Source organism: Molothrus ater, chromosome 21 (assembly GCF_012460135.2).
Source record: "Molothrus ater isolate BHLD 08-10-18 breed brown headed cowbird chromosome 21, BPBGC_Mater_1.1, whole genome shotgun sequence".
In the NCBI taxonomy this organism is placed as follows: Eukaryota; Metazoa; Chordata; class Aves; order Passeriformes; family Icteridae; genus Molothrus; species Molothrus ater.
The window spans coordinates 11,235,167-11,244,347 of NC_050498.2; positions in this window are offsets into that span (position 1 = coordinate 11,235,167).

Sequence of the window (9,181 nt, forward strand, 5' to 3'; positions counted from 1 at the left end):
AGGGAGGTCCATCATCATTTGTCCCACCCTCTCACAAACTGGAAATGAATCCACGTGTGTGCAACTGCTGGCAAACACCTCTGCACATTTCCCTCCTGCCCCATTTATATTCCAGTTTAAACTGTGTGTTACATGCCAACAAGATCATTGTGTGGACACACAAGGAAAAGGTGGCAGTAGGCTGAGAACATCAGACTGTGCAGCTTGGCTTACCCTGAGCACAAGGATCATCCCTGAACTGAGGAGGGGATGCTCTCCTGGTCCTTTTGCTGTTTTACACAAAGCTACCACTTCTTCCTGCAGCCCCAGGTGTGTGATGTGCACAAAGGAAAATTAGGAAGATGCTGTTGCTGACTAACTGGCAAACCACTGAGGCAAATTCTCTGGAAAAGAGAAGAATTCTAAAGGGCAGGGCAAAATAATGGATTGCTCCAACAAAGGTGGTTTGACAGCAGCTGCATGATTTAAATTCAATGAGAGAAAAAAACACAGCAGGGCCTAAACAAGAGTGTTGACCATGAAGTAGACTTTCCTGGAACTGAAGTGAAAAGCCTAATTCATCAAGCTGTAATGAGAACCTCATTGTCATTCATCTTTTATGTGAACATTTGCAGGCAAGAGCCTGGATGTCAGGGGAAAGCCCTGTAATTAATTTATCTCTGTTGTGTAAAAGGTAACAGATCTGAACAATAAGTTCTGTCCCAGCACAGCTGCCTCAAATAAAAATCAAAGTGATTATTTAGGTATTATTTCTACTACCATCAAAGGAAAACTAAATAGCTGCAGAAAAACTGGAACCATGAAAAATGCACTGTTTGACAGAAAAGGTGCAAAGACCACTTCCAAAAATCATGTTGGCAAGAACAACCCAAACCCTCAGCAGGGAGGGCTGAAAAGAAGTATCATTTGTTTGCAAAGGGAGAATTTTATACCTATCTGAAGGTACTGAATTAGGATTAAGGACTAAATTAGGATTAAATAATGGAGGCAACAATCAAAGTTATTTCCCATGGATAATTTGCCCTCAGTGTTCAGAAGACTATGTCAGTAGTCCCTACAATTAAATATCCCTGGCTTACTCCTGTGCTTGCTTTAATCAAAACCCTTTCTTTTTTGGAGCAGGAGCACCAGTGGACTCACAAGAGTGACAAAGACTTGCCTGAACTGCCTTTTGTGCAAACAGGTGCCAGAGAGAGTTGTTACAACTATTGACCCAGAAATGGATTTGCACAGGTTGGGGTCCAGCTCAGTGTGTGTTTGGTGCTGAGCACGAGCTGATAGCCCTGCTGCCAGGCTGCTGCTTCCATCCAGCAGCTCCAAACTCAGGGAGTGAGTGGAAAGGCAAGGAGGGGGACAGCTGGGGCTGCATAAATTATCAGTCACAGTGGATGATGTATTGACATGTAAAAAGCAGGAAGAGGAGCCTGGGTCGCTGTTTGCAGCCAATGTGTTGGGTGAGCTAATTAAAAAGACAAGAAGGAAGTTACAGTCAGTAGAAAGTGAGGTAGTTGATGTTTGAGAAAGGAAAAAAACCTCCTGCTGCCCATGCCAGACCTGCCAGGTGTCCCTCCATGACCAGGCTGTGCTCAGTGCAGGGACCATGCAGGGCCAACAGGTAGAAGTGTTTTGTGGGAGGATAAAAACACAGCAAAGGAGAGAGAAAAGGCAAAGAAACACTCCTGAGCCTTGAAACACAAAACCAACAGCAATTTGGGTCTGTTCCTAGAGTTGAGATCCTATTTTTCTTCTACTTTATACATCACCATGCAACTCTAGAGATTAAAACAACTAGTGTGCTTGCCAATACTCTGGTGAATCCACAAAAATGTAGGTCTCCAGGGTTCGTTAAATTATTTCTTTCTGTTGCTGGTGTGGTTGGAATTTAGCCTTTAAGGATGTTCTTGCCAGCTGGGATATCCCGGAGGACATGTTTCTTCCTCTGTTTTGCTGGCAACCATGAGGAAAAACATCATAATGAATGATCTCTTTTCTCTTTTCCTTCTGCACCAGCTGGCTCCAATACCCTTTACCAACCTGCACTTGCATCTTCTACCAAACAGTATCTCATTTCCCAGAGACTTCTTCAGGCTCCTCAAGATAATGAAAAAACCAGTATAATGGAAATACTTGGCATGGCCTTTCCTCTTTTAAACCAACTTGCTTTTTTATTTAAAAAGCTATTGGAATAAGTAATTTCCCTCTATTCTGTTAATCCCAGCTCCCTGCACATCAAGACACATCCTAAACTGGCCATACTGAAAGCCATTAGAAAACCTTCAGAGGGCAGAAACAGAGCTCTCTGCAATTGCTCTACTAAATAGTTTGCCAGAAGGAAAACGCTGAATGGGCCTTCAGAAGTGTGCGGGAAGAAAAAAGCAAGAGAATCAGATTTTTTCCTGTACCTCTTTCCTCTTGATTCTTTATTTCCACAGAAGGTGAGCAGAGTGGATGTGCCTGGGGAGCGGGGCCAGCTCAGAGCCTGCAGTGCTGGGGCTGAGCTGCAGCCTGGGCACCAGGCAGGATGGGAACATTCCAAAAAGGCAGCTCTCCATCTCCAGCCCAGCCCAGAGCATGGCTCTGCAAAATCTGCTACTTGACTCACATTTTCCCTCCTTTAGTATTTTCTTTTCCACATTAAGTTTTCTCCAGTTCCAGTTGTTCTGGTCTGAGCCCAGTTTGCTCCGTGGGCATGACAGGTTGCTTAGCAGCTGACTTTAAAGTTTGATTATTGTATTAATATTGATGCTATCATTGCATGAATCATGACTCCTGTAGGAGGAATAATTTCAGTTTCTTTAAAATATTGATTTTGGAGAGATACCAAAGTGGAGGCACATGGGACTGAATCCTGCTGGCACAGCAGCTCGAGGATGAGCATCACCAACTCTACTGGGTGGGATGGAGACTGGGAAAAGCAGATGGAAATTCTGGGATAGTTTGGATTTTAAGAGATCTGCCCTCCACTGGGGGCAAAAACTCAAGACAACATAAAAATGTTTCTGCATTCGAAGGAGCTGATGTTCTCATGTGTATGGGAGTAACTTTATCTTGGATCCAGGGAGATATCCAAGGCCATAAATGTGAGGGCTAGAAATCATATCTGGATTATCTAGAATATGATCAAAAGTCAAAAGAAGTCATGAATACAAAGTTCTGTCAAGAATGTCTGTATTATCTCAATATTTTCCACATAAAATACAAAAAAATGGGTTATATAAATAACATTCTGTGAAAATGTCCTTAATGGCTGTGTTTTGACACATCTTTAAGACCATAAACTTCACTCTTTTTAATGTTTTTGGTAAGACTTGTAATGAGAAAAGACAATTCTGAAGTCCTGACATATAAGTCTATTGTAAAAAGGTCACCTTTGCCTAAGAATATTTTATTATCAGTGGAGCAGAATAGCTGTGAATGTGTAATGACTTTTATCTGATGATTGCCTTGTATTCTTTCTAAGGAAAGACGGCTTCAGATGTTGATAATTTACATATAAGCGTTGAAGTGTTTGGCAGCAGAAAAACAAACTGGTTCAGAGAAATTAATTATAAAGCAGCCATAGAAGAGACATGAAAATTAACTTCTTATCTTTGTGTGTTTCTAAGAGGTTTTAAAAATCACTACAGGACTGCCTGTCCCTGGGACACCACTGCACAGGGTGAGGCAAACACACACACTGGAGACTCACTTTGAGTATAAAGCACTGGAAAGGATATTTCTCATCTTCATTTAGTTTTTCCACTTTGGTGCAGAACCTCCACCACTTTCATTTAGCAGAACATAATGGATTGGGAGGTACACAGAGATAGAGATAGAGATAGAGATAGGCAGATAGGAGTGTTAGTGGCAACAGGAGCTCAGATCAGCAACTAAGATTAACAGCCACATGCAAAACCAGAGCTGTGTGAAGGTCCCTGTCCCCAGGAGCTGCCGACAGGAGAGACAAAAGGGAATCATGCAGTCAGGATCAAACTGAACGTGTGGGACCAGTGAACTCCCAGACTCCCTGCAGGAGCTGCCAGCCTGGCATGGGTTTGCTGTGGGGTACAGAACCTGTTCTGCAGCCACTGACACAACTCTGCAGCTCAGAAATGTCCCTCCTGTCTGCCATGACCACCAGCACACCTCGGACTCTGTTCTCATGTCAGATTAGGTTTCCCCAGGAGAACTGGGTATTCTTAAATAGCTGTGCAGAGCTTGTTTGTTATTTTGAGTCATTGCATTTCACTTAATTACTCCCAATACACCACCCATGAAGGCTTTTCAACAAAAGCTGCCTCTGTTAAGAAAGCATTTTCATATACTAATGACCTTATCTCAGGAATATTTTTCAAGAGCACTTAAACATCATGCTCCATTTGCCAGGGGACACAGTGAAAAGTAGGGGTATTTTTATAATTGTAATTTCAAGAAAAAAGTATTTTCTAAAAGTGCTATCTGGGACAAAGGCTTTGTCTTACTATGAAGTCCAATTATCTGGGGATCATATAACTGCAAAACTTCATCAGTACAAGAACACTGTGCCAACTCATCAGTATTTCAGAGGAAATATGATGGATATTCACACAGGATGGTTTTTTGCTGCAAAGTGATGGCTGCTGACGCCTGGAACCCATTCTCAAGGTTCTGCAGGGGAGCAGCATGCCCCTCTCACAACAGCACCGAGTTCATTTCATGTGCCAGAGCATCAGAAAACAAACAGGAACAGTTCTGACGGATATGTGAGAGACTGGGAAAAGAGATGGAGAAGAACCAGAGGAGCAGGACAGGCAGCAATTGAGATTTGTCAAGAACCCTTTTGTCAAGAAGCTGGAGAGACCTGAATTGCAAATGACACTTAGCCAAACAGGAGAAGAGAGGGCAAGAGCAATCCAGAATGTAGTGAAAGCATGAGGATGTGCAACTGCAGCTCTCCAGGAATTCGATGAGATGAAGCTGGATTCTAGAGGTGCTCCCAAGCATGTCCTGTGCCATTTGCACCAATTACAGGGCTGCTCTCCAGCCTGCCCTCCTAATATGAAACAGGAGGAGCCCTAATCTTTCTGTATCAGGAAATGGGTATTTAACCTAATTTTTTCAATCCCTAATTGCATCCTTATTCTTCCTAATACTGAGCTAATAAATGAGGCATTCCAGATTCCACCCTGGCATTTCAGCACACCATAAAAAATACACAACAGATGAAGCAACCCTTATGTGTCGAGCATTCTCAGCCAGTGCAGCTCCAACAGAAGAAATCCAGTTCCAGTGATGGCAGCCCCAGAGCAAGGCCCACCATGAGGGAAGCCGTGGGCACTGTGGACTTGTGTGGGACTCTGCTCGTGTCTCCTTTAAAGCACGCACACTGACAGATGAAAATATTCACAGTTGCCACAAAGCTTGCTTCATCTTTCATCCTGTCAGGAATGAAACGCCTTCTTAATGTCCTTTACATCAAAGAAATGATTTCTTTATCCAGTATCATCCAACCTGTTTTCCATTTCCAATCTCCATTCCTTAGAAAGCTGAACACTAATTGGTATTCAGTGAATGAATTGTCATTACTTTTATTAATTATATCACATTGTTCAACTCCCAAGATAAGGGAGTTACTGTTCTCAATACCAAACAATGATGCTGCTCCTGTCAGGAGAGAGGGGTGAGAGATAAAAATTCCAGAAGTAACACTCCACTAGCAAAAAGGGACATTTGTCAGCTCTCCTGAGCCCCAAACCGTGCTTGGAGCTCTGGCTGTAGAAAAACAGCCTTCTCCCCTGGGAGCAGCCAGCTCCCCAGGCTCCCCTGTCTGAGCCCTCCTGCTGGGTGGGCACACACACTTTTCACTTTTCACTTTTCACTTTTCACTTTTCACTTTTCACTTTTCACTTTTCACACTTTTCACTGCTCCCCAGCACATGCAGGACTGCAACCTGGGGTGCAACCCAGGAATCACCACTGAGGTTTAAAAATCCACCAGTGGAGTTCACAAAGCTCAAGTTAATCTGTAAGTTGGTGTCTGATTCAGAGAAACAAGAAGACGCTGCTCCAGCTCCTACACAGACAGAATTTATTCCGCCCCATCTCAGAAGAGATGTAGTGTTCCTTTTGTCTTGTTTTTAATTTTTATAAGAGGAAAAGACTTGAAAAAGAATATATCTGCACAGCCTAATTCCCAATTGACATTTTAGTTTTGAGTCCAGAGATGAACAGGATGCAGTGGTGTGAATTGTTACAATAACATTAAAAATGCATCAGAACTCATTATCCTAAATTTAATCTCTCCCTCTGAAATTCTGTCAGACTCATTCTGTTGGTTCCCTTTTTGACATGGTTTGAGCACCTCTAGGGAGCAGCTGTACAGTACCAATAATAATGATTAAATTGCTGTCTAAAGCTTCACTGGACATCAAAAATAAGTAGATTAAATTCACACTTACAGACACTTTTTAAAGAAAATTATCAGTGTATCAAGATGGTGGAGCTTAAGATAAGCCCTTATGGAGTAACTACACCAGATCATAGAGCAAATGTCCTATAAACCTCATGGACACAGGACTCCGAGGGAGAGCAGGTCACAGCCCTGAGGGAGGCTGTGTTTTCAGGGAAGCAGAAAGTGATACTTCATCCAAACATATCACAAACTACAGCTTTGGAAATGTGTTGCTTCCTGCCCTGGTAGGGCTCCTGCCCTGTGCTCTGCTCACTGTCCCCCATGGCCAGCCCCAAATCCTGTTCTGCAGCAGTAATGCAAGTGCGTGCTTACCTTTTGGAGGGGAGAGTTTTAAATAGAGCTGTATAGACATGAATATCATCAACCAGATTTGTAATTAATTCTAGCAACTCATTAACTGCAGGAGTAAAGTCACTGGAGCTTCACTAGTTTATGAGACCTCTGGATGGGTGTCCATTTACTTACTAAAGAATGCAGATCGTGCCAGGGTTTTATTAGGTGGTGTATTCATTAATGTAGACTCTGTCCATCAGAGCTGCAAAGAACCAGAACAGCTTTTTAGCTGAAATTCCACATCAGCTCTCAGGAGTTCTGTGGGACACAAACAATATATAAACTTTGTGCTAATTTCTCCTTAAATTATCAATATCCCCACTGAGAGCAGTAAAACTGACCTTCAGCTGCCCTGATAAGTCATGGTTAAAGGAGTGGAGATCCTGAGCTGTGCTGGGTCTGTGTGCTTGGTCCTTTGAAGGGTGCTGGCCATGTCCCAGCATGCATCCCTAAATAAACCAAAACTGAACTGAAAAGTCACTTTGAATTATTATTAACAAGCACTGCACTATTTTAATTGGCCCCCTGGTGAATACTGGACTAAGCATGGGGACAATAAATTGCCTTACTGTGTGAATTTATTTTTTTTAATCCAACAGTAAAAAAAGTCCCCTAAACTCAGAAAAAACACTGATGAGCACATAAACACACGGAGACAGCTGAGAGCACCAGGTCTGGTAAGAGCTCTCTGTTCAGCCAGCTCTGGAGCTACCACAGTGATGGACAGGCAAACTCCAGTGGCCTCAGCATCGAACCAGCAGTGGTGGTTGAGAGTTGCAACTCAAGACTAAAACAGCCCAGTTTTTGTGTACCAGGAATGCTTGGAAACTGTATTACTTAGTCTTCTACAATGGCTGTTTCTTTTCTGGAGGATGAGGAAAAGCACCTTGTAGAGCACTGATGTGCTGCACCTCATGCTGGACCTGGGTTTTCCAGCATCGCTCAGAAGTCAAAACAGGACCAAAAAAAAAGAGCCAAGTCCTCCTACAGAAAGCAAGAACTGAGCCAAATCAGCCTCCAAGTAAGCTCCACCAGGGCTGCTGCCACCTTCCATTCATGAGGAACAATGAGTGCAGGCATTGAAATTCCACACTGATTTGATAAACGGAGTACTACTTTTTTAGTATGTCACATTTAGGCAAGAGAACAGATTCTGGCTGTAAAAAAAGTACGCTTGGAACCTGCTTTTATAGTTCTTACTTGAAATATTTTTCAACAATCCTCTCATCACATGCATTTAAACAACTGCAGCCTCAGGGGTGTAATAACCGATAGCAAATCCACTGACTTTTCCAGGGCAGAAATGCAAGTCCTATATGCAGGTCACAATTTAATGAGTTCACAGACAACAAACCAGAGGGGAATCAATGCTAATTACGACAGGGAATCCCAGTGTCTCCATTGCATCTGTAGTGTCACTCACCTGCAACCACCAACTGCTCACATATTGATTTTAAGGTTAGCATCAGGCACAACACCTTGATGTGAAGCGTGTCCCTCTGCCCTCAGATTTGCACTGACAGGGATCAAACAGCCAGTAATTGGTAGGGGGGAAACATCCCATACTCCCCAAGCACAACTGGAACAAAGGAAATCCCAGATTCATGAATATTTAACAAGTTTCCACACTCCTATGCATGACAGATGTATTTTGGTTTTAAAAGAATGTCAAAACCATTCACTGCAGTTCCCTTGTGAGATTAGAGTGGCCCCTTTTCTGGGAGCACTTGGTTTTGTGGCTTCATCCTGCATCTTCCTGCAGATTGGTTTAGGGCTGGAACTCTATTAACAGGAACTTTTTCAGGGAGGAAAATGGCATCCATACAGACATTTTTATTTTCAATTTTCATTTCAATTACACTTATATTTGGGCTTTGAGGTTGTTTACAGCTGAAATATATCTTCCAGGAGTTCAAGTATTTCCTAGTCATCACTCACATTAGTTCTTTGAAGGGATTGTCAAGACAAAAGGAATCCCACACATCCAAAAGTGCCACCGGAGGAGGATGTGTGAGCAGCAGCTTAGGCCAGAGGACAAGCCCTGCTGGCATCCTGAGCAGCCTGGCTGCTGGGGGCTGGCACAAAGCACTGCCCTGGGCTACAGCCAGAGACAGAGCTGGGGACACCTGAGCTGAGTGTGCCCAGCTGGCCACCCCCTCACTGGGCCAGAGCAGCTACCGCCACCTCCCTGTGGCTTTACCCATCCCTTGGGAACACAGGGCTGGAGTGGCCAGGAGAGCTGTGCAAGGGGCAGAGGGGTACATAAAATGATCTATTGGGGAATTTAATGCCTGGTGATAAAACACTTTATCCGTTCCCAAGGATGGTGCTTAAACAGATGCTGTTAGTGGTTGTATTTCAAAAGTCAATGGGGCTAAATAAATCTAAAATTTACTTCTACTAAAAGTGTTATGAGGC